Here is a 21899-nt window from a genome sequence, read left to right as displayed (position 1 = left end):
GTACAATTCTCCCTCAGGAGTTATTGTTTTTATAGTTTCACGTAACTGCCACAGGATGTCCACAAGCCGAGCACTGGTTCTTTTATGTGAAATTGTTTCATATTTCTATACAACCTCATATTAGCATTTTCCGGACTAAGGTTTAAACTTGCATGACTTCCTTTTGACTAGAGTAATCATGCTGGGTATTCATAAATCTCTTCAACTGTGTTTAGTCCCTTATTTTTAGGTCACTACCGGTTTCATAGCTCTAGGAGCTACATATTTATGTGGACATATAACTAAAACATCAATACTAAAAATCTCGGAACTTAACGCCTGTTAGAGGTATCTTATTTTGACGGACAGCGAATACTGGGTACCAGCTTCCGATCATTATAGCTCTAATATTTTAGTAACATGTTCACCTGAAGATTTGGCTCCTCGTGCCATGAAACAGGCAGTGATCTATAAATAAATGCTACAATACAGCTGGAACGGTTTAGTAATATGCAAGATGTCAGCAGCGTTCGATTATACAAGCCAGGAATATTTCCACTAGATATCTGTGGTGTCGTCACTGAGGTCGCCTGGAAGACTAAAGAACCTTGGTCCTGTTATTGTAAATTGTCCATCATTACATCTAGTGATAGAACCTGAACGCCCAGTACTATAACGGCCATTTATTTTCCTATGGACATCAATCCTTTGGATACAGGATCTGTCGATTTAAGTTGTATTAACGAGTGCCGATCATTAAATGCTTTAACTGTAAAAGGGTAGGTTTGAGAATAGATAGGACTGGATGGATAGGTAAGTTATTGCTGGAAAAAAGGACATCTCTCAGGACTGTGTTCATGATACGGGAGGAGAAAGCGATCGAAGTCACCTTCGGAAAGGAAATGGAATGTTTGGATATGAAGGTAAGGAGGGATGTGTTGCTAGAAGTGCGGCAGCAGAGTTATCAGGGATGGGGAAGACAATAACATGTTGGGAGTCACGTTTACAGAAGTCGCAGGAGAGGTGAAGATGTTACAGGTATTTGAGGAAGTGTGAGAACTTAATAGAATGGTATAGGAAATGAGCCAGGGAAGACAGTCAGGCACAGAAAGTAGGGAGCTGTACAAGCGTCAGAATTAGGAGGGAGTGATAAGACTTTGGAGGGTTGCAAGCCCTTGTAACGAGAGCGTTGGTGAAGATCAGGGTTTTGGGATGAGGGTTTTATGGATATGGTTAATGGTCGTGAGATTTAATTCACATATTTGCCGCAGTCAGCAGTTCGTATATAGTGGGCTTTGTTTTGGATTATTATTACATGAGGTTTCGAGAGCGGTTTTCGATCGATAATTAGTACAAGTTATTTTAGTGCTTCATTTAGGTGTTGTACAACTGAGTATTGTCAGGAAAACATTTATTTGACGGAATGAGTCTGCGTTCTTTTCCTATTATTATTGTCTGGATTCATAAAACTTTCATGGAAAAGAAAGCACTGCTACCCCACGAGTCGATGTCGAGATGGAACTGGAGGGTCTTTGGGACGAATGGAAGGTTAGAATGGAAGTAAGGAAGGTTGGTCAGCATATTGGAGTAGATACACTGGGATGGGGGAGAGAATGGGTTTGGGATGTCGCCTGCATATAGGAGATAAAGAAGCGGTGATGGGACGGACACTTGGGGCGGACTTTGTGTTTGAAGCTCTTCGAGAAGCAGTCGCTATATGAGCGTAGCGTTGTGTGAGCCTGCCAGTGCTCGTAAACGCATACTTTCCCCTTAAAGAAGCGGTGATGGGACGGACACTTGGGGCGGACTTTGTGTTTGAAGCTCTTCGAGAAGCAGTCGCTATATGAGCGTAGCGTTGTGTGAGCCTGCCAGTGCTTGTAAACGCATACTTTCCCCTTTTCTCCTACTCACTACTCCGCATATGGGCTCTTGATAGTTTTGAAAAAATTCCAGGTTCATGCCAACACGGGTGTTCTGCAGGATCTTTCTTTCTCATACGCTTCCTGAAGTTAGATTTTCACAGCTTCCAGCCGCGTGACAGATGCTTGTCTGGTGTTTGGTTCTTGATGTTCTGTTGGCATTTATCGTTTACAAATAGTCCCTTCTTGAACTGCCTCACTTCTACACAAGGTGAAACCCAATAGCAGAGAAGATAGAAGATGGAGCTTCAGTTCGTGTACAAAATCTGAATTGTCTGTACAGTGGCGGCCCCTTAAAAAGAAAGAGAGAGAGAGAGAGACAGACAGAGAGAGAGAGAATGTTTGTAACACGAGCTTTAATTATAGTTTGTCTGCGGTGAACCACAGATTGGAGCCCTGAGGCACCCCTCTGACTGCAATTAACGATGTTCCACCACTTCGGGCGGCCGTCTCAATTCCACACAGCAATTAACAAAAGATGGACACATTACGTTCAGTCACTTCAAACAAAATTAGAATAGTTTCATTTCACTTAGGTTTGTAAGGAAAGTGACTGATCACTGGATTAACAACAAATGTTACATCAAAAAAATACAGCAACAGCGCATCATCGTAATAACAACTTCCTGACGATTCTACACCAATTTTAATAATGAATTTAGTATTCATAATCTTGTGCAAGGACGCCTTTTAAAGAGAGATTCTTCGAAACTCCACTCCTAAGGGAGCGAAATAGAGAATGAAAAGTTTTTCTGAAAATGTGTCGCTGTTAAGGCAAGTTTGAAACTTGACTTACGAAAATTTATATTTGGTTTCTGTATCACAACTAAAGAGAAATACTTGTTTCAGTATTTCTGGAAACCAAATCACTAACGGTGTAAAATAGTGGGTGAAAGATTTTTTGAAAACAGATAATTATTAAAGACCTACTAAAGAATGAGTTTAAAGCTACGGCTATAAAAACTGGTATTTGACTTCTCGGTTCGGAATTTGAAAAAAATACGTGTTCCAGTATTTTTGAAAATCCATCTTCGTAAGGTAGTAAAATATGGGATAATTTTATGAGATTATTTCATTATGAAAACATTTGTGAAGCTAAATCATGAAAACTTAAGTATTTGGCTTTTCCAGTAGAAATAAAAAATACGTGTTTACTGCTTTTGGAAATTCACTCCCTAAGTGGGTGATACAGAGGCTGTATATTTTAAGAAAATACACTGAATCACCAAAGAAACTGGTATAGCCATCCGTATTAAATACAGAGATACGTAAACAGGCAGAATACGGCGCTGCGGTTGGCAACGCCTATATAAGACAACAAGTGTCTGGCGCAGTTGTTAGATCGGTTACTGTTGCTACAATGGCACGTTATGAAGAGCTAAGTGAGTTTGAACGGGCGTTTTAGCCGAAGCACGAGAGATGGGACACAGCATCTCCAAGGTAACGATGAAGTGAGGATTTTCCCGTACGACCATTTCACGACGGTACCGTGAATATCAGGAATCCGGTGAAACATCAAATCTCCGACATCGCTGCGACCGGAAAAAGATTCTGTAAAGACGGGACCAACAACGAGTGAAGAGAATAGTTCAGTGTGACAGAATTGCAACCCTTGAGCAAATTGCTGCAAATTTCAGTGCTGGGCCATCAACAGGTGCCAGCCTGCGAACCATTCAACGAAACATCGTCGATATGGGCTTTCGGAGCTGAAGGACCACTCGTGTGCCCTAGATGACTGCACGACACAAAGCTTTACGCCACGGCTGGGCCCGTCACCACCGACATTGGACTGTTGATGACTGGAAACACGTTGCTTGGTCGGATGAGTCTCGTTTCAAATTGTATCGAGCTGATGGACGTGTACGGGTATGGAGACAACCTCATTAATCCATGGATCCTACATGTCAGCAGGGGTCTGTTCAAGCTGGTGGAGGCTCTGTAATGGTGTTGGGCGTGTGAGGTAGGAATAATAAGGGACCCGACATACGTCTATATACTACTCTGACTGGGGACACGTACGTAAGTATCCTGTTTGATCACCTGATCCATTCATGTCCATTGTTTATTCCGACGGACTAGAGCAATTCCAACAGAACGGTATGACACACCATACACTCCATTCGTCCAGAATTGCTACAGTGTGAGTCCAGGAACGCTCTTTTGAGTTTAAACACTTCCGTTGGTTACCAAACTCCCCAGACATGAACATTATTGAGCATATCGTAGCCTTCCTACGTGCTGTTGAGAAGAGATCTCCACCTTCTCGTACTCTTACGGATTTGTGGACCCCTGCAGGATTAATGGTGTCAATTACCTCCAGCATACTTCAGACATTAGTCGAGTCTATGCCGCGTAGTGTTGCAGCAGTTTTGCGTGCTCGCTGGGGGCCCTACGCGATATTATGCAGTGTATTTCGTTATATATAAAAATGTTTGAATCTAAATCTGTGGAAACAAGTATTTCTCTTCCCGGTTGGATATAAAAATATTTGTGTTAGGTGACGGAAGTTCATGTGGAAATATGACAAGAACGCAACCTTGTAATGCAGCAACCAGAAATGCATTCGGGAAAGACACTTTAATTAGCTAGAAGGTTTTAGAAGGTATTGCAGTTTGTGAACATAAAATTCGCTTAAAGAAAAACAAAAGCGATCTGTGCAGACCATATAGTCTACGCGAGCGAAGCAGCGGATGCTAAGATAGTCATTAAGAAAAAGGATTTGTCCCTACTTGTCACCTTTCCCCATCAGCACAAATTTGAAATCGATATTGTCTCTACTTATATTTCAGATTAATATTTTACCACGAAATAAAAGAAAATACATTTAACAGGACTTCTACGGTGCCGAGATTCACTTATTTTTTGTTTAATCCCGTGAACATTATAACATGCTTTTGGTTAAAACGGTGTTTTACAAAAGGATTCTCGCCAATCAGATGCTTATTATTCGCACGTGCTTAACAGAATGAATAATCGTTAGCCTATTATTTGCCGTTAAGAGCCGATTGTCTTATACATAGGATTTAGAGATTCGTTGCAGCAATCAAGGCAGCATTGTCCACCGCAACGTCTTTGTATTGGGAGAATTGTCACATGAAGTGCGTGGCAAGAATCTGCTGTTCCTTTCAGAGTTAAAGTATTGATTTTGCTTTTCTTTTCAGTGGCGTATGTAGGTGGATTTCATACATCGATGACATTCAGGGTCACTAAGAGAGTTTGGTAGCGCTTATCTTGACGCTAATATTTTTGTAAGGAGGCTTTGGTAGTTTAAAAATTCGTCTTAGTGAACGGAAAACAATGCTCACTACGCCTTCTCTGTTAAAGTAGAATAAACTCTCCAGAATTGACTAGCCCAGCATAAAAAATCAAAGATCGGGGACAATTTTTGTTTTTCGCTCTCCACGTTACGGACGCCTCCAGTACACACTCTATGGTTTTACAATCGATTATTAGAAACTTTAAGAGGCCTCCAAATCAAAACCTATTGCATAACACTATACTGTTTCCATTAACGTTTCACCAGTTTGTTGGATAAGATGTAACTGACATCGAGTGGTTATTATCACTCATAATTGCGAATGTAGCTTTCATCCTTTAACAGTATCTGAGCGAACAGTGATCCCGCACGCAAATTGTTGACGAGAAAATGTAAAAAGCGTAGAGGTGTAAAGTGTAACAAAAATCTGCATTCTGTTTTCTTTTAAGTGATTCAGAAACTAAAGCTGATACATTTCAGAGAGATCTCTGTTGTTACGGCTCTACCTGAGCCCCGGTGCTTAAGTGATTCAGAAATTAAAGCTGATACATTTCAGAGAGATCTCTGTTGTTACGGTTCTATCTGAGCCCCGGCGACAGTCGTAATCCACATGTCACTTGTGGCCTAAGCTTCGAAAGCATCAGAGGAGATTGATGTTCGAAAAAGGAAAAAGAAAACGATAAGCTTATTTCTCTACTAAAGCAAATTAAATACACTACTGACCATTAAAATTTCTACGCCACGAAGATGACGTGCTACAGACGCGAAATTTAACCGAAAGGAAGAAGATGCTGTGATATGCAAATGATTAGGTTTTCAGAGCATTCACACAAGGATGGCGCCGTTGGCGACACCTACAACGTGCTGACATGAGGAAAGTTTCCAACCGATTTCTCATACACAAACAGCAGTTGACCGGCGTTGCCTGGTGAAACGTAGCTGTGATACCTCGTGTAAGGAGGAGAAATGCGTACCATCACCTTTCCGACTTTGATAAAGTTCGGATTGTAGCCTATCGCGATTGCTGTTTATCTTATCGCGACATTGCTGCTCGCGTTGGTCGAGATCCAATGACTGTTAGCAGAATATGGAATCGGTGGGTTCAGGACGGTAATACGGAATGCCGTGCTGGATCCCAACGGCCTCGTATCACTAGCAGTCGAGATGACAGGCATCTTATCCGCATGGCTCTAACGGATCGTGCAGCCACGTCTCGATCCCTGAGTCAACAGATGGGGACGTTTGCAAGACAACAACCATCTGCACGAACAGTTCGACGACGTGTGCAGCAACATGGCCTATCAGCTCGGAGACCACGGCTGCGGTTACCCTTGACGGTGCATCACAGACAGGAGCGCCCGCGATGGTGTACTCAACGACGAACCTGGGTGCACGAATGGCAAAACGTCATTTTTTCAGATGAATCCACATTCTGTTTACAGCATCATGATGGTCGCATCCTTGTTTGGCGACATCGCAGTGAACGCACATTGGAAGCGTGTATTGGTCATCACCATACTGCGGTATCACCCGGCGTGATGGTATGGGGTGCCATTGGTTACACGTCTGGAGTTGTTACTTTGGTATAGACCAATGCATCATCTCCGAATAGCCTTAAAGAGCATCCGACGCTTTCTACTAGATTATTTATATATATTGTAAACAGCAACGGTCCTATAACACTTCCATGTGGTACTCCAGATATTACCTTTACTTCTGTCAATTTTGTTCCGTTAAGAGCGACATATTGTGTTCTGTCTGCAAGAACGTCTTGGTGGTGGTGGTTAGTGTTTAACGTCCCGTCGACAACGAGGTCATTAGAGACGGAGCGCAAGCTCGGGTTAGGGAAGGATTGGGAAGGAAAATCGGCCCTGCCCTTTCAAAGGAAACATCCCGGCATTTGCCTGAAACGATTTAGGGAAATCACGGAAAACCTAAATCAGGATGGCCGGAGACAGGATTGAACCGTCGTCCTCCCGAATGCGAGTCCAGTGTGCTAACCACTACGCCATCTCGCTCGGTCAAGAACGTCTTGAATCCAATTGCAAGTCTGCTCCGATACTCCGTAAGCTCGTATTTCTTTTTTCATTAAACGGTGTCAAATGCCTTACTGAAATCAATGAACACGGCATGAACCTGAGCGCCGTTGTCCACTGCGCTGTGGATCTCATGGAGGAACAGAGAGAGGTGAGTTTCGCAGGATCTCTGTTTGCGGAATCCATGTTGATTTTTATAGAAAATATGTTCATTTTCCACAAACGTCTTAATTCTTGAACATTAAACATGTTCCATAATTCCAACATATGGCGTCAACGGTGTAGGTGTATTATTGTATGAATCTTAAAAACACGAATGACCAGCGCTTTTTGCCAGTCGTTAGGCACCTTTCGCAGCTCAAGAGATCTACGATAAATTTCATCGGTTCAAGCGTCTCCTGCTCCAACACATCTTCCATCACATAGTTTGCCACAACCAGGGGTATAATGCCAAAAGTGAGCTGAGACCCTACAGCCTAATATATTGGACGTGAACTGCATGCCCTGTATCACACTGTCAAAGTGTCGTTCAACATCCGTTGTGACAATGTGGCTCAGGGTCCTTCGCCAGCGTCGTCGTTTGGCGGGGATATGATACATGTACGCTCGCTCAATCTTGTGTACATGCCCTGACGATTGGCCCGTCATGGTGGCGACTTGTGAGATCGGTGATCTGGGCCTTGGCGCGATTCACCGTCGTCTGAGGTGCAGGCGAGTGCGGCAGTGTTGATCATTCCCATAGAACGCCAAAATAGTAGTCCATGGAATATCGTCTCCATGCCGCCATGTTTGTACCATAACCAATAAAGTATTCCAGAGGGCAGGCTTGTGCAGAGCAACCATCACGAAAGGACACACTTGTAGACGCCGCATTGGCGTATACAGGATTCCCGCGTGCCTCCATGAACCGCTTGAATTCCGGAGAAGCAAGGAGGGCCACTTCAATTTCCTAGGATCACCGCTGCATGGTCAGGAAACGCTGGAGGCCACGCTTCAGCAGCTCCCGTCCCTCCTGACAATTGAGCGAGAGTTGTAAACCCGATTGATGTAGGTGGATGAATGGCTAGCATAGCGCCTAAAACCAGACTGATCGCCATGAATGTTTTCCCACGAGTCCACGAGCTGGAGGTTATAGACAACTGTGCCAAGTTCTGCGCACGGAGGGTGACGCAGTAATTGATCCGTGTGCAGCGATTCGGTGCATAGATGTTGCTGATTCCTCGGACAGTAAGAGCCGTGCTTCTGGCGTCAGGGAGATACTCGATGTCTTCGGAAAATATACATTCGTACAGGAGGACCGCCACTCTGCTACCAATGGCAGAAGCATGAGAGACACACGTCGTCAGGTGAGGTGGTCCTGTGAAATCTTTGTCACGCATCTCTTGAAGCAAGGAAATGTCAATTTCCGACGCGTTGAACATGTCCTGGAGCATGGGAGTTTATGTCCTGCAAGCATCTTATTGAGATTAATATCTGCTAGGCCGCCAGTGGCAGCCTCATAAAAGCTGCCAAAGTAGCCGCAGTCACTGTGACAGGACGGTGTTGGACACAGCCAAGGAGCGTGCAGCTCGTGGTCTCGCGTTCTCTCTTCCCGAGCACGGGATCTCGGGTTAGATTACCGGCGGGGTCAGGGATTTTCGCCTGCCTCGAGATGACTGGGTATTTGTGTTGTCCTCACCATTTCATCATCATTCAAGACAGTGGCGAGATTGGACTGAGTAAAGGTTGGGGATTTGTAAGGGTGCTGATAACCGCGCAGTTGAGCGCCCCACAAACCAGACATCATCATCACAGCCAAGGAGGCACCCATGCCCTCGGCACCTATAGTTGCGCTCTGCTTCTTCCTCGACATCTTCCTACCGAGAGTATGATGTCGCAGCGACATCCTCACGGGACACACAGTCTATGTCAGCAGGGAGGGGGATAATTCCATCCGACGCCTGGTTGGTGAAGATCTTTGCGTCATCCAGTGGTAGGTCCTCGTCGTGTTCATGCATCCAAAGAAAGCAATCAACAGCGCTTCTTGTGTTTTCACGGTACCGATATTTGCTGGTATGTTGTTCCATGTCGGAATGCGGGCAGAAGTTATCCAAAACTGCCCCCCGTCGGGAGGCAGCCAGAAACCGTTGTTCCTGCAGCGACATCCGTCATATCAAGATGGTCGCCTGTTGGTGTGACCGGTCGTTTCACTTGGGCAATTCAGCCGGTGATCTCCTGGAAGGAGAAGTGTGGTCTGCTGTAGAGTCGTCGACCATCAGCTGCGGCAGGACGTGTCGGTCTCGGGAACAACATCTGCCGTTTTCGTAGTTGCCGTGTAGTTGAGGGGGAGTGCAATAGTCGTCGCAACATCGCCGACTGGTTTCTGAAGCAGTCTTAATTGGGTACATGCCGATCGGACGTGGGCTTCCTGGCCACAACTGGGCAAGTTCGCGGCTGTCCGTCATCCATGTCGATGGCGCTGCAGCCCCTGGTAACTACAGGGTGTTTAAAAAATGACCGGTATATTTGAAACGGCAATAAAAACTAAACGAGCAGCGATAGAAATACACCGTTTGTTGCAATATGCTTGGGAGACCAGTACATTTTCAGGCGGACAAACTTTCGAAATTACAGTAGTTACAATTTTCAACAACAGATGGCGCTGCAAGTGATATGAAAGATATAGAAGACAACGCAGTCTGTGGGTGCGCCATTCTGTACGTCGTCTTTCTGCTGTAAGCGTGTGCTGTTCACAACGTGCAAGTGTGCTGTGGACAACATGGTTTATTCCTTAGAACAGAGGATTTTTCTGGTGTTGGAATTCCACCGCCTAGAACACAGTGTTGTTGCAACAAGACGAAGTTTTCAACGGAGGTTTAATGTAACCAAAGGACCGAAAAGCGATACAATAAAGGATCTGTTTGAAAAATTTCAACGGACTGGGAACGTGACGGATGAACGTGCTGGAAAGGTAGGGCGACCGCGTACGGCAACCACAGAGGGCAACGCGCAGCTAGTGCAACAGGTGATCCAACAGCGGCCTCGGGTTTCCGTTCGCCGTGTTGCAGCTGCGGTCCAAATGACGCCAATGTCCACGTATCGTCTCATGCGCCAGAGTTTACACCTCTATCCATACAAAATTCAAACGCGGCAACCCCTCAGCGCGGCTACCATTGCTGCACGAGAGACATTCGCGAACGATATAGTGCACAGGATTGATGACGGCGATATGCATGTGGGCAGCATTTGGTTTACTGACGAAGCTTATTTTTACCTGGACGGCTTCGTCAATAAACAGAACTGGCGCATATGGGGAACCGAAAAGCCCCATGTTGCAGTCCCATCGTCCCTGCATCCTCAAAAAGTACTCGTCTGGGCCGCCATTTCTTCCAAAGGAATCATTGGCCCATTTTTCAGATCCGAAACGATTACTGCATCACGCTATCTGGACATTCTTCGTGAATTTGTGGCGGTACAAACTGCCTTAGACGACACTGCGCCGGCCGAAGTGGCCGTGCGGTTAAAGGCGCTGCAGTCTGGAACCGCAAGACCGCTACGGTCGCAGGTTCGAATCCTGCCTCGGGCATGGATGTTTGTGATGTCCTTAGGTTAGTTAGGTTTAACTAGTTCTAAGTTCTAGGGGACTAATGACCTCAGCAGTTGAGTCCCATAGTGCTCAGAGCCATTTTGAACGACACTGCGAACACCTCGTGGTTTATGCAAGATGGTGCCCGGCCACATCGCACGGCCGACGTCTTTAATTTCCTGAATGAATATTTCGATGATCGTGTGATTGCTATGGGCTATCCGAAACATACAGGAGGCGGCGTGGATTGGCCTCCCTATTCGCCAGACATGAACCCCTGTGACTTCTTTCTGTGAGGACACTTGAAAGACCAGGTGTACCGCCAGAATCCAGAAACAATTGAACAGCTGAAGCAGTACATCTCATCTGCATGTGAAGCCATTCCGCCAGACACGTTGTCAAAGGTTTCGGGTAATTTCATTCAGAGACTACGCCATATTATTGCTACGTATGGTGGATATGTGGAAAATATCGTACTATAGAGTTTCCCAGACCGCAGCGCCATCTGTTGTTGACAATTGTAACTACTGTAATTTCGAAAGTTTGTCTGCCTGAAAATGTACTGTTGTCCCAAGCATATTGCAACAAACGGTGTATTTCTATCGCTGCTCGTTTAGTTTCTTACCGTTTCAAATATACCGGTCATTTTTGAAACACCCTGTAAGTAGGCTGGCACGTACTTCATCAATATTAATACGTCACAAAGTTTGCCACTTTTCAGCCAAGTGGCTTACGAAGTTTCTGTAAGGTGTGAACGCTGTCATCACAACATCTGGCGGGACTTCAAAAGGGAGCTCGAAGGCCAAATCCTACTTGGTCTATCGCGACAGCCCATATATGGCCGTCAGAATCGCGAAATTTGAGATCACGATTGTGTCTGCACATCTCATTCATCATCTTGATATAGGTGTCGCTGCTAGAAAATGATAACTAGATCCCAGTGATCGCTTGAGGTGTAATATAAATATCATCCTGGATAAAAAGTCCAATTTCTTGTGCTCGAGGTATTACGTGGCAAGCCTGAAAAGAGATCTTGATGGTGACCTAGCAGTACGAGTGTGCGATGGCGCTCTTGAAAGACGGGTGCTTTACACTTGCTGCAGCGAGAAGGTAAACAGGAAACGCTCACACACGTACTGCACGAAAGACGGGACGCAAACAAGACATCCTCGCCCCACAGCTACCAAAGGCGAGCAAGATCAGCTACGGGAGCGAGTCTGCTTTGTGGATTATGTCGTATTAAGTTGTTCTTAGTTGTAATAGCCCTCCGTTTCAAAGCATTCATCCTGTCGTTCGAGGGGCGCTCCCTAATGATTTAGTAAATTTCTTTTCACTTTGTGGCCAGATGACCTTACTGTATACACTGTCGTCAGCTGAGCAACGTAGGGAAATCGTGAATATTACTCTGTTTATTACAAAACTCAGCGGACCTATGTTACTGAGCGTAGACACGGCTCTGTAATTAGGCATGCTGGATGGATTATCGCCTTTATCTCATCCTAGGACGCAATGTTATGTCAACAGGCTTGGGTAGCTTGCTTGATCTCAGCGCAATGTGTCGCTCTCTAGGCATCAAACTTGGTGCTGCGTTATCATTTATTGCAGCCAGTAGGTTTTATCTCCTTATCTCTGAAGCTATGTGGGAGGTGCTCAAAACAGCTTAATCTGTCTCTTGTTCGTCACTTCCTATCGAACCGCTCTCCAGGTGAAACCATTAACTAGCAGTCAATGCAGCTCTATTGTCTTGAACCAAGCAGCCACTCGCCAGCTACTAATGTACATGCGGCGCCTAGTATTTGAAATAAGTACAGTGCAGAGATGGTGTCCAGGTCACATTTCGAGCTATGTATCAGATAGAAGGAGATCGAATGCTTATACAGTCATTCCGACACGGAATGGGAATGGCGACTGTCGCAAAGTAACAAAAGGACAGCAGAAGGAACGCAGGTATCAGACCCATAGCTCAAAAAGTAAGTAGAAAACAGGTTGCTCTGCTTCCAGGATCCATTATCAGGACGCTCTATGCGATACATCTTGCGGATCACTTAGCATGACCTTGCACGAAAATCGTCCGAAAGGACCTCCAGTCTGACTCTCAGAATTATTACAGAATAACTCCGCAAAGCTCAGCATGAACTGACAATCAGAATGATCTATTGGGTGCACCCTCAGACTTGCCCTTCAAACTGCTGAGTTTCCAGTGGTATTGTGCTGTCGTTGGTGGGCTTAATTTGCACTGTCACCCAGTGAACAATCGATGCTGGATAATTCCACCTATCATTGTTCGTCAACAGGTGTGAATATTTTCGATCTTGCTCGTAAAAGTGCTTGGATTGTGGTCGGTACGGAGCGCCGGAATGAAGGCAGCAGTCTCACGCTTTATTCCATTCTGCTACTGTTTGTGACCAGTTACATAGCGGCTTACTTGACGCATTTTCTACAGAAAACTGCTCAGAAAGTCTCTAGGTGAAATTTCCTGACAGACTAAAACTGTTTGCTAGACCGTGACTCGAACGTGGGAGCTTTGCCTGCGGAAATAGGGTATTGAGGATTGGTGATGGGTCATGGATAGCTCAGTCCATAGAACACTTTGCCGTGGAAAGCAAAGGTCCCAAGTTCGAGACCCGATCCGAAGACTGTGTTCAGCTTCCAGGAAGGTTGAAATCGGCACGCATCCGTTGTAGGGCGAGTATTAATTGTGGAAACAATCCCCGAGGCTATGTCAACGTAATATCCTTTCTTCCAGGAGAGCTAGTCCAGCAAGGTATGTAGGAGAACTTCTGTGAAGTATGGAAGGTAGAAGATGGGGTACTGGTGGAAGCAGGGCTGTGAGGCAAGGTCGTGAGTCGTATGTGGAAAGAGAAGTCGGCGGAGCACTTTCTCGCCCAAGGCGAAAGTCCCAGGTTCGAATCTACGTCCAGCACACACTTCTAATCTTCCAGAAAGTTTCAAGTCAATCCACAATCCGCTGGAGAGTGTAAATTCGCTCTGAATGTCTCCAAGTATGTATCTGATTTCTGAGTCACCATGGAAGCTGTAGTTTAGCAACAGCCTTGTTCGTTTGTAACGCGAAGGTCTTTAAGCCTAAGGTTCAAGTGTCGGAAGTCCTCAGGAACTTGGCCACGTCCTTCAGATTTCAGTCAAATGTTGAACGGGACGTGCCTTTCATTGCGTAGCCCAGCACTTCTAAACCGTGGGTGTTCGTCTTCTGTGGCTTTCGTGAAAGTGTCACGATAACAGTACACAGCTTAATCGGAACCGTTTTGGTCCAGAGCGTCAGGCTGTGAAGTCTTATAGTACTATACAAGACCTCGTACTGCACTTAATATTGATTTCCTTTCATTGGTTCCTTATCTCAGAATAACGTATGTGTAGTTTTGACCTTAAATGTTTGAAGTACGAGATATTTCCATATTTACTAGATGACTAACGATCACATTATTCTGCACAATATTTTGACATATGATATATGTAACTACGTGAAATGCAGCGAAGATGCCCAGATCCAGAACAATTGGAAAGTGAAATCTAATGGACAACAATCACTACACAACCATGTAGTAAACAGTCACATTATTCAGTTTTGCTTTTGATCTGTCTCATGAACAAATCTTTTTTTGTATACATCTGCAAATGTTCGTCATTTTATTTTGTCTTCAGCTTCTGTATGGTGCTTCTAGCAAGCGAAGTTGGTATCAGATCGCTGCACTTCAGTCTGATCAGATATTGCGTAGAGTCGCCATGCATGTTCGAGTATTTTTGTATGTAGTACTTATTTACATAAAAAGAAGCTTTTTCATATATTACTTTCCGAGTGTACCATATTTACATATGTTGTCTGAATGTGATTGAGAAACTGTTTTTACTCGTGTCTCGAAGACAGTCATTATGGACCAAAACTAACTACCTGCCCTAGCGTAAAATATTGTTGTCCGTGACTTGAATAAATACAGAAAAAACTTTTCCTGGATCACTTTGAATTTTACTGTGACTATGCTGCAACTTGTGAAGTTAACGCGAAATGATTCTTACGTTTTATTTAAACTTTAGAAGAAACGGTTTAAAAATTCAGTATTAACCTTACTTTTTCTCTCGTAACCAACAAAGAAAATGTGGAAGCGTCACTTGCTGAAAATACACTCTCTGGAAAGTTCTGTCTCTGTTACATTCTACTTCAGTTCTATTGTTGTCGAAGGGGATTCTTCTTTGTCTTATACAAGCCACTATGGAAACTAGTTAATCACACTGGCATGGACCATTATGTGTCATATTTCAAACACCAACTAAGCTATGTTCTCTCTCACACAGAATTTAATAGCGTTAAGATTACGTAACCAAATAAACGTGGTGTGACACTCATTTGCGGGAGAAGGATTAAATGTGTTAAACGTTTATACAGCGGCACTTAGATTTATTTTCAAAATATAAAACGAATATGGAAAAAGAAAGAAGATATTCACTAGCTCATCAGTGCACTTTGTGCGAACTGGTTGTAATTACGCTGAGTGGTAAGGGGAACGTTTGAAAGATAATAGCTCTGTCTTTCCTGAGGCGGGTCTGTTCCCTCTGAAACAGGAGTAATTTATTTCAGACTCTGTAATTGAAAAGCGTCTGCACAGCGAAAAATAAATTTCGCAAGGAAATTAACTTTGCTGCAAACAGGGTGCCGTCCCGTCGAACTGCCACAAGACGGAGTCTAGTGCATCTAGATAGTTCTCATTACTTTTCTAAAACTAACAGACGAATGGAAATTGAGAAGCAATCATGACACTTTTTGGGAATAAAATTCTATTTATTGGTTACGAGAACATTCCTAACACAAAAAATAATTCTTTACATGCCTTAACAATTTAGACCAGTCATATTTATACCAATTTATCTCAGACTGCAGGTCGAAGAAAAAACTGAAATATTATTGTAAAAATAAAGCTACGTACTTGATATATCTACGTAAGAACATGCCACTGTATGCACATTTCACGTTGCAATGTTGCTTGTGTGCGCTGAATAATACTTTTTTTGTTGTGTTATCACTAACATCCACAGAGAAATAGATTTCTCATGTCCTGTAGCTACAGTGGGTCTTCCCAAATTATCATATATATCATGAACTGCTTTTCCTCGGAAGAATAGGTGGTTAGAATTGATTAAGAGATTTATTACTAGCAAAGTAATCATGAGTGTAACAAGCAGTTCATATAGTCAAGATTTTTCAAGTCGTCCAAGAATGTTGGTTGCAGCACTAGCTGTATCACGAAAGCATTTTAAGTCCAGATATGTAGCAAACGTCGTAGTGCAGGATGCGTTGGTGAGCATACATTCATATTCTGAAAAAAAAAGCACATTACCTTAAACGACTCCAGATATGACGTTCATATTCACAGGACATGTACATTAGTATGTTCTACAAAAACTGAGCATTTGAACCTTCTCGGCCTTCGGGTTCAAGGTCAACATCGATACTGCGGCGCAACATCACTACTGGTAAAATGTGCATGTGGCTCTCGCTGTCGCTATACACCAAAGGTAATGGATCAGTGTGACTTGAGCAGACTTGGAGGATGCCTGGCAGACGTATGCGCGAACCGTACCGTCAAATCAGTGAGTTTGAAAGAGGGCGCATTATTGGCATTAGAGGATGTGAAGCATCCTTCCAGGAAATTGCTGCTCGTGTTTCGGCACTGCAGCGGGTGTGTGCTAAGTGGTTCACGGAAGGTCGTGGGACACGACGACCTGGGTAAGGACGAACCACCCAGACTAACCTCCGAGAAGATCGATACTCATCGATCGCTATTGCAGGCAGATCTGCGTCCTTCTCGGCTCTTGTGCAACAGTGGAACAGTGTAACACATCGTATACTGTTAGGGGTGACAGACCGATGCCATTCATTACTCCACATCTGCGCCTACCTTTAACTAATAAACAAAAACTTGCTAGAGGGGGAAATGCTATACGGATTGACGTTACTGGGGACAGGAATGGCATCAGATATCGATTTCGGACGAAACCAGGTTATGTTCATTTGAAAATGATGGCCGCATTTTAGTTTTTTTTTGTTTTTGTTTTTTTGTGTTTTTTTAAAAAAAATTCTGGTCCTGCGATGCAGGACTATCAGATATTAAGCTGATAAGAACAGATACTACACTTTTTTTTAATGGGCCTCCTTCCTCCCCTATAGCCCTACCTTTTCCTCTCCAAAAATGCTGCCATCCTCTAGTGTCGACGCAGCACGTAAAGCAAGGTGCTTATTGCCAGAAACCGAAAATAAAAGCGGAGGCATAGTCTGTCTGCTATGCCTCAGGGGGCGACGACACACTACTCATAAATACACATCTCTCTGCAGGTGTGAAGCAAGTGATGAGTTTAGAAACTAAAAAGGAAGAAATAAATAAAGACAGAAATGAAGGCAAATTAAAAACAGGGACGGCAGCACACACAAATGAAAACGAAACTGGCGAGATAATCCCATCGCCCATAGAATTAACGAAGTAATAATCCTCTAAGATATATTACGTGTTTTCTAATTCCCCAATAATTTTCCATACAAAGTTCACACAATTCCCATGTTACCAATTGTCATATCATTAGTATCATAGAATAGTCTACTCTAGTGATGCCCAGAAGGCCAATGTCAAATCTAGGGTATAGGCAAGTCAAGGGCAGTTTGAAAGTCCGAGTGACATAGCTCCAGGGGTAAACTCAGGCAATTCCTGGACGAGGTGCCTTAGTCAACCCGGAACACCTTTTGGTAACCATGAACCATTGCAACTTTCAGAAATCTTGCAAAGGTAGTGGTATATTTCCGGTCAGATTCCGCCAGGCGATGCGGGCTCCACAGGTAGTCCATGAAAGAGACAGCATCGGTGAGGGAAAGGTCATAGATCGTGAAAATGGTGTGGCCCAAGAGCCACACCATTGCGTTACGTCGCGTTCGGGGGTTGGTCTGGATATCAGGGATAAGGAACCAGTCGATTGACACATTGTCTGGTGTCGTCCCACCGATCAGCGCTAATAGCACACGTGCAAGGTCCCACACTTCTGTGACGTGAGGGCATAAGAGACGGTGTTCTTAGTTAGTCTCAGAGAGGTGGAGCGGCATCACAATGACTGCATTCACACAAGTAATACAGTGCCAACTCAAGGTCTAGTGGTGTGGGGTGCCATTGGATGCAGCCACAAATCACAGTCTGTGCATGTTCAGGACGCTGTGGCCAGTATGACCTACGTGAACGACATTTTGCCACCGTAGCCATACCTTCCCTTCACAGCACCCCAGTTTCAGCAACACAGTGTACGACCACATGTTGCTGCACGAACACCTGCCTTCTGGTTGTCACAGACTGTCAACCTTTTGCCTTGGCCCATTAGATCACTAGACTTGTCGCTAGTTGAAAATGTGTGGCATATGGTGATACGACAGGTGTAGCATTGTGATCCAATGCCAAACACCAAAGACAAACTTTGGAACCAGGTGAATGCAGTGTGAATGGCTATACCACAGGACGCCGTTCGAGCCTTATACGCGTCGATGCCAGCACGCTGAAACAAGTTATCAGGGCCAATGACGGATCTTTGCCTACTTGGCGACATACACATCGTGAACCGATGTGACTGAAATGCTAAGCATTTCTGCAGAGCATATTAGTGTACATGACCTGTGAGTATGAACGTCATATCCGTAGTCCTTTAAGGTGTACTGTTCTTTGTGAACATAATTGTGGTTTCCAATGACATGGTAGTCAACGCTGGTCTTCCCCAGTGTTGTTTCATTTTGTGTTATTGTTTGCACTGTAACTTTTGTCCAGCTTCAGTAACTGAGTGATCAGCGCAGCTGCCTGACTTGTGGCCCAGGATTCAATTCTAGATACTGCCATTGATTTCTCCTTGGCGGGAAGACTGTAACAGCGCCGCCTTTATGTGTCCTAATCCTCTGATGCCCACTGAGGAGTTACTTGGATGTAAATGTCGTGTGACTAGGGCCTCCCATCGGGTAGACCGTTCGTCAGGTGCAAGTCTTTCGATTTGACGCCACTTCGGCGACTTGCGCGTCGATGGGGATGAAATGATGATGATTAAGACAACACAACACCCAGTTCCTGAGTGGAGAAAATCTCCGACCCAGGAATTGAACCGGGGGCGGACAGTTCCTTGGATGAGAAGTAGCGGCTCAAAGGTTTGGAAAGTGCCAGCGCCCGGGGAAGTCGTTGGCTGAAACCATGCGGACAGCAGTTCAAGGTATCCGGCCCCCGTTAGACTTTTTGGCGATGGAGTAGAGAACGGAACATGAAAAGTGGACTGCTTACTATCAGATAACAACATTACGAAGAATTTTAATCTGAATTATTGAAATTGACAGAATATTACTCTGCAGTTCCAGCGCATAATGTAACGTTGAAAGAAAGTTCTCTTGCATAAACGCTCAGTGGACAAGGAAACGCAATAAATTTACAAACCGACTCAATCACACAGATCATGTTGTTGTGTAATTTAAAATTATCCTGTCAAGGGCCCCTCGAAATGATTCGCAAGAGAAGTAACGTTATTGATAAAGTGGTTCCAAAAGAGAAATATTAATACTTAATTCCAGATTAAGACACATAGGACTTACAGACACTGGCTGAGAGTGGACATTGATTTAAATCGATGAGGAAGCTGAAAATTTTTGCCGAACTGGTATTCGAAAGCGGGTCTCTTGCTTACTTGGCAGATGCTGTGATCAGTAAGCCTTCCGGGCACAGAGTTCAGGGAAACTACACGGACTACCCTAGCAAGTCTCTCATAAGAGCCAATTTCTCAACATATTCCAACACAGTAATGTATTGCCGCTGCCCATTAGTCTCATTACTCGTGACGTTTCGCCAATTCTTGTAAGAGAAATGGTTCAAATGGCTCTTAGCACTATGGGGCTTAACATCAGTCCCCTAGAATTTAGAAGTACTTAAACTTAACTAACCTAAGGACATCACACACATCCATGCACGAGGCAGGATTCGAACCTGCAACCGTAGCGGTCGCGCGGTTCCAGACCGAAGCGCCTAGAACCTTCGGCCACAACGGCCGGCTTCCTGAAAGAGTTCGTGCCTGGTGCCCCTCCACACTGAAGAGATCCTCGCATTTTTATGTAATGTGTGTGTGTGTGTGTGTGTGTGTGTGTGTGTGTGTGTGTGTGTGTGTGTGTGTGTCTGTGTCTGTGTGTGCGAAAGAAGAGACACCACAAAAATTCCACACACATTTAATTACAGATTACTGTTATTTCTGTCCAAGAATAATTGAAATAACTAGGTTACTGACTATCTTTTCGTTTCCCATCGCATAACAAGAGACAGTTGTTTATTTTGATCAATGGAAAACATTTGGTTTATTGTGTCATAAAAATGCTGAACACTTAAGAAAAGTGATCTTGTAGCTGCTATCATAATTGCTAAATGATAAGCATGTTTACTGACTTTTTGTAAGTGCACTTGAAGTTGATACAGCAAAAACCAGAGAGTAATTCATTATTGATATACGGTTGAAAATGCTGAACAGACTCTATCGGGTGTAAACGATAACAGTTGACAGTGTTGTTGGTGAAGTCGAGAAGCAAAAAATTGATAAAGGACACCAAGCTGAGAAGAAGCCTCACACTGGCCTACAACAGCCACCTAAGCGCAGCTTTTCTACGCCATACGAGCTTTTGGCTAAAATCGCCCTTGGATATTTAAAACCACTTGTTCTTCCGCTTATAAAACGTAGAATTGTCGTTTCCGTAAATGTTACCCCCAAAAAATCGTCAATTTCAACAAAGTTAAGAATTAATTCTTTTTGTTTGTTTGGCCTTCGTACAACGAAACTGTTGCGCTTTTAAGGGTTAGGATTAGATCTAATTGTAAACGTAATCAGGTTTCTCATGTCGCTCTTTTTTCTTTCTTTAATAATGTTAACGAAATTGTCGATTGAGCTGTTGACGCAACAGAGCGAGACGATGTTGAAGATATCGGGTGACGCGCATACACTGTAAGCCAGTTTGAGGTTGTATCTTGCCATCATAGACCATATATGTATCAAGTCCTTCGTCTCGACTTCACCCACACCATTTTGGTACGTTGTAAACAGTTACCGTTTGCCATCTGTATTTTCGTTTAAAGCAGATAGTCCGGCTTTCAGGGGAAAATGTATGGCTAAATATAACGCGCGGTCATTTATCTATGCAGTTCCACACCACATCCGCAAGGTGCAATGTGGCGTAGGATGAGGCGGCAGCTAGTCGGCGTCGCTTGATCCTATAGGCCTCATCGCGGTGACTTCGTATAGTCCACCCCAGGCAGAGCGAGCTGTTTGAGATCGGAGCCACTGCACGAGGGACGTTCCGAAATTTTTGTCATTGTTTTTGAAAGAGAAGAGGGTATACCAGGTGACACAAACAAACATCATATGAATTCACACCCACTGCTGGTTCAACGACCGAAGGGGCGTCAGCGGAAGAGGAATGACACATGCGCAGGTAGTAGCAGCAGACCATTGTTCGGTCAGTTCGATTACGCAACATGTGTACTGACAACGTAGTCGCCAAACTGGAGCGCGTGCCGTTATCCGGTACGTCCGTGATCTACGATCGTCTACAGACTGTGTATGGCGAAGAGGTCATGTTTCGTCAAATGGTCGGTCTCTGTGTTGCGTGTTCAGAGTAGGAAGGCATAGTCTGTAGGGTGAAGGTCGTAGTGGGCGACCATTCACATCCAGACGAATGTAAACAACATTGTCAGAGTACAGGATATTTTGTAAGCGACTAGGTGGAATACGGTGTCAGACATAGCGTCCACAATGCGTATTGCCCTTGTTCAGGCCCACCCCATGCTTGACGGTGTGCTACCCAAAGTGTCTGCGAGATGGGTGCCAAGAATCAGACCCCAGATTACAAAAGCGCGAGAATGAGAATCAGCCCCGATCAGGTGATGCTGCACTTGCGAGAGGGAAACGACTCCATTTTAGAATCATTACAGGCGACGAGAGATTGGTGCATTACCCCAGAAACTAATGCCACCTCACGTCTTTTTCACCAGTCATGAAGAAATTCAAAGTGTCACACTGTGGAGGAAATGTTATGGTTACAGTGTTCAGAGGCGTGAAATGTGTGAGCTTCCTTGATTTACTCCAAAAATGGA

The 21899-nt window shown here is 44.4% G+C and overlaps 1 pseudogene; it reads right to left on the bottom strand.

Moving 5' to 3' along the window:
- Positions 1 to 16847: 16847 nt before the first annotated feature.
- On the bottom strand, positions 16848 to 16902 carry LOC126254350 (U2 spliceosomal RNA; annotated as a pseudogene).
- Positions 16903 to 21899: the final 4997 nt, after the last annotated feature.

Source organism: Schistocerca nitens, chromosome 4 (genome assembly GCF_023898315.1).
Source record: "Schistocerca nitens isolate TAMUIC-IGC-003100 chromosome 4, iqSchNite1.1, whole genome shotgun sequence".
NCBI lineage: Eukaryota > Metazoa > Arthropoda > Insecta > Orthoptera > Acrididae > Schistocerca > Schistocerca nitens.
The sequence above is the reverse complement of the archived record's forward strand: the minus strand, read 5'-3'. Positions and strand labels throughout refer to the sequence as shown.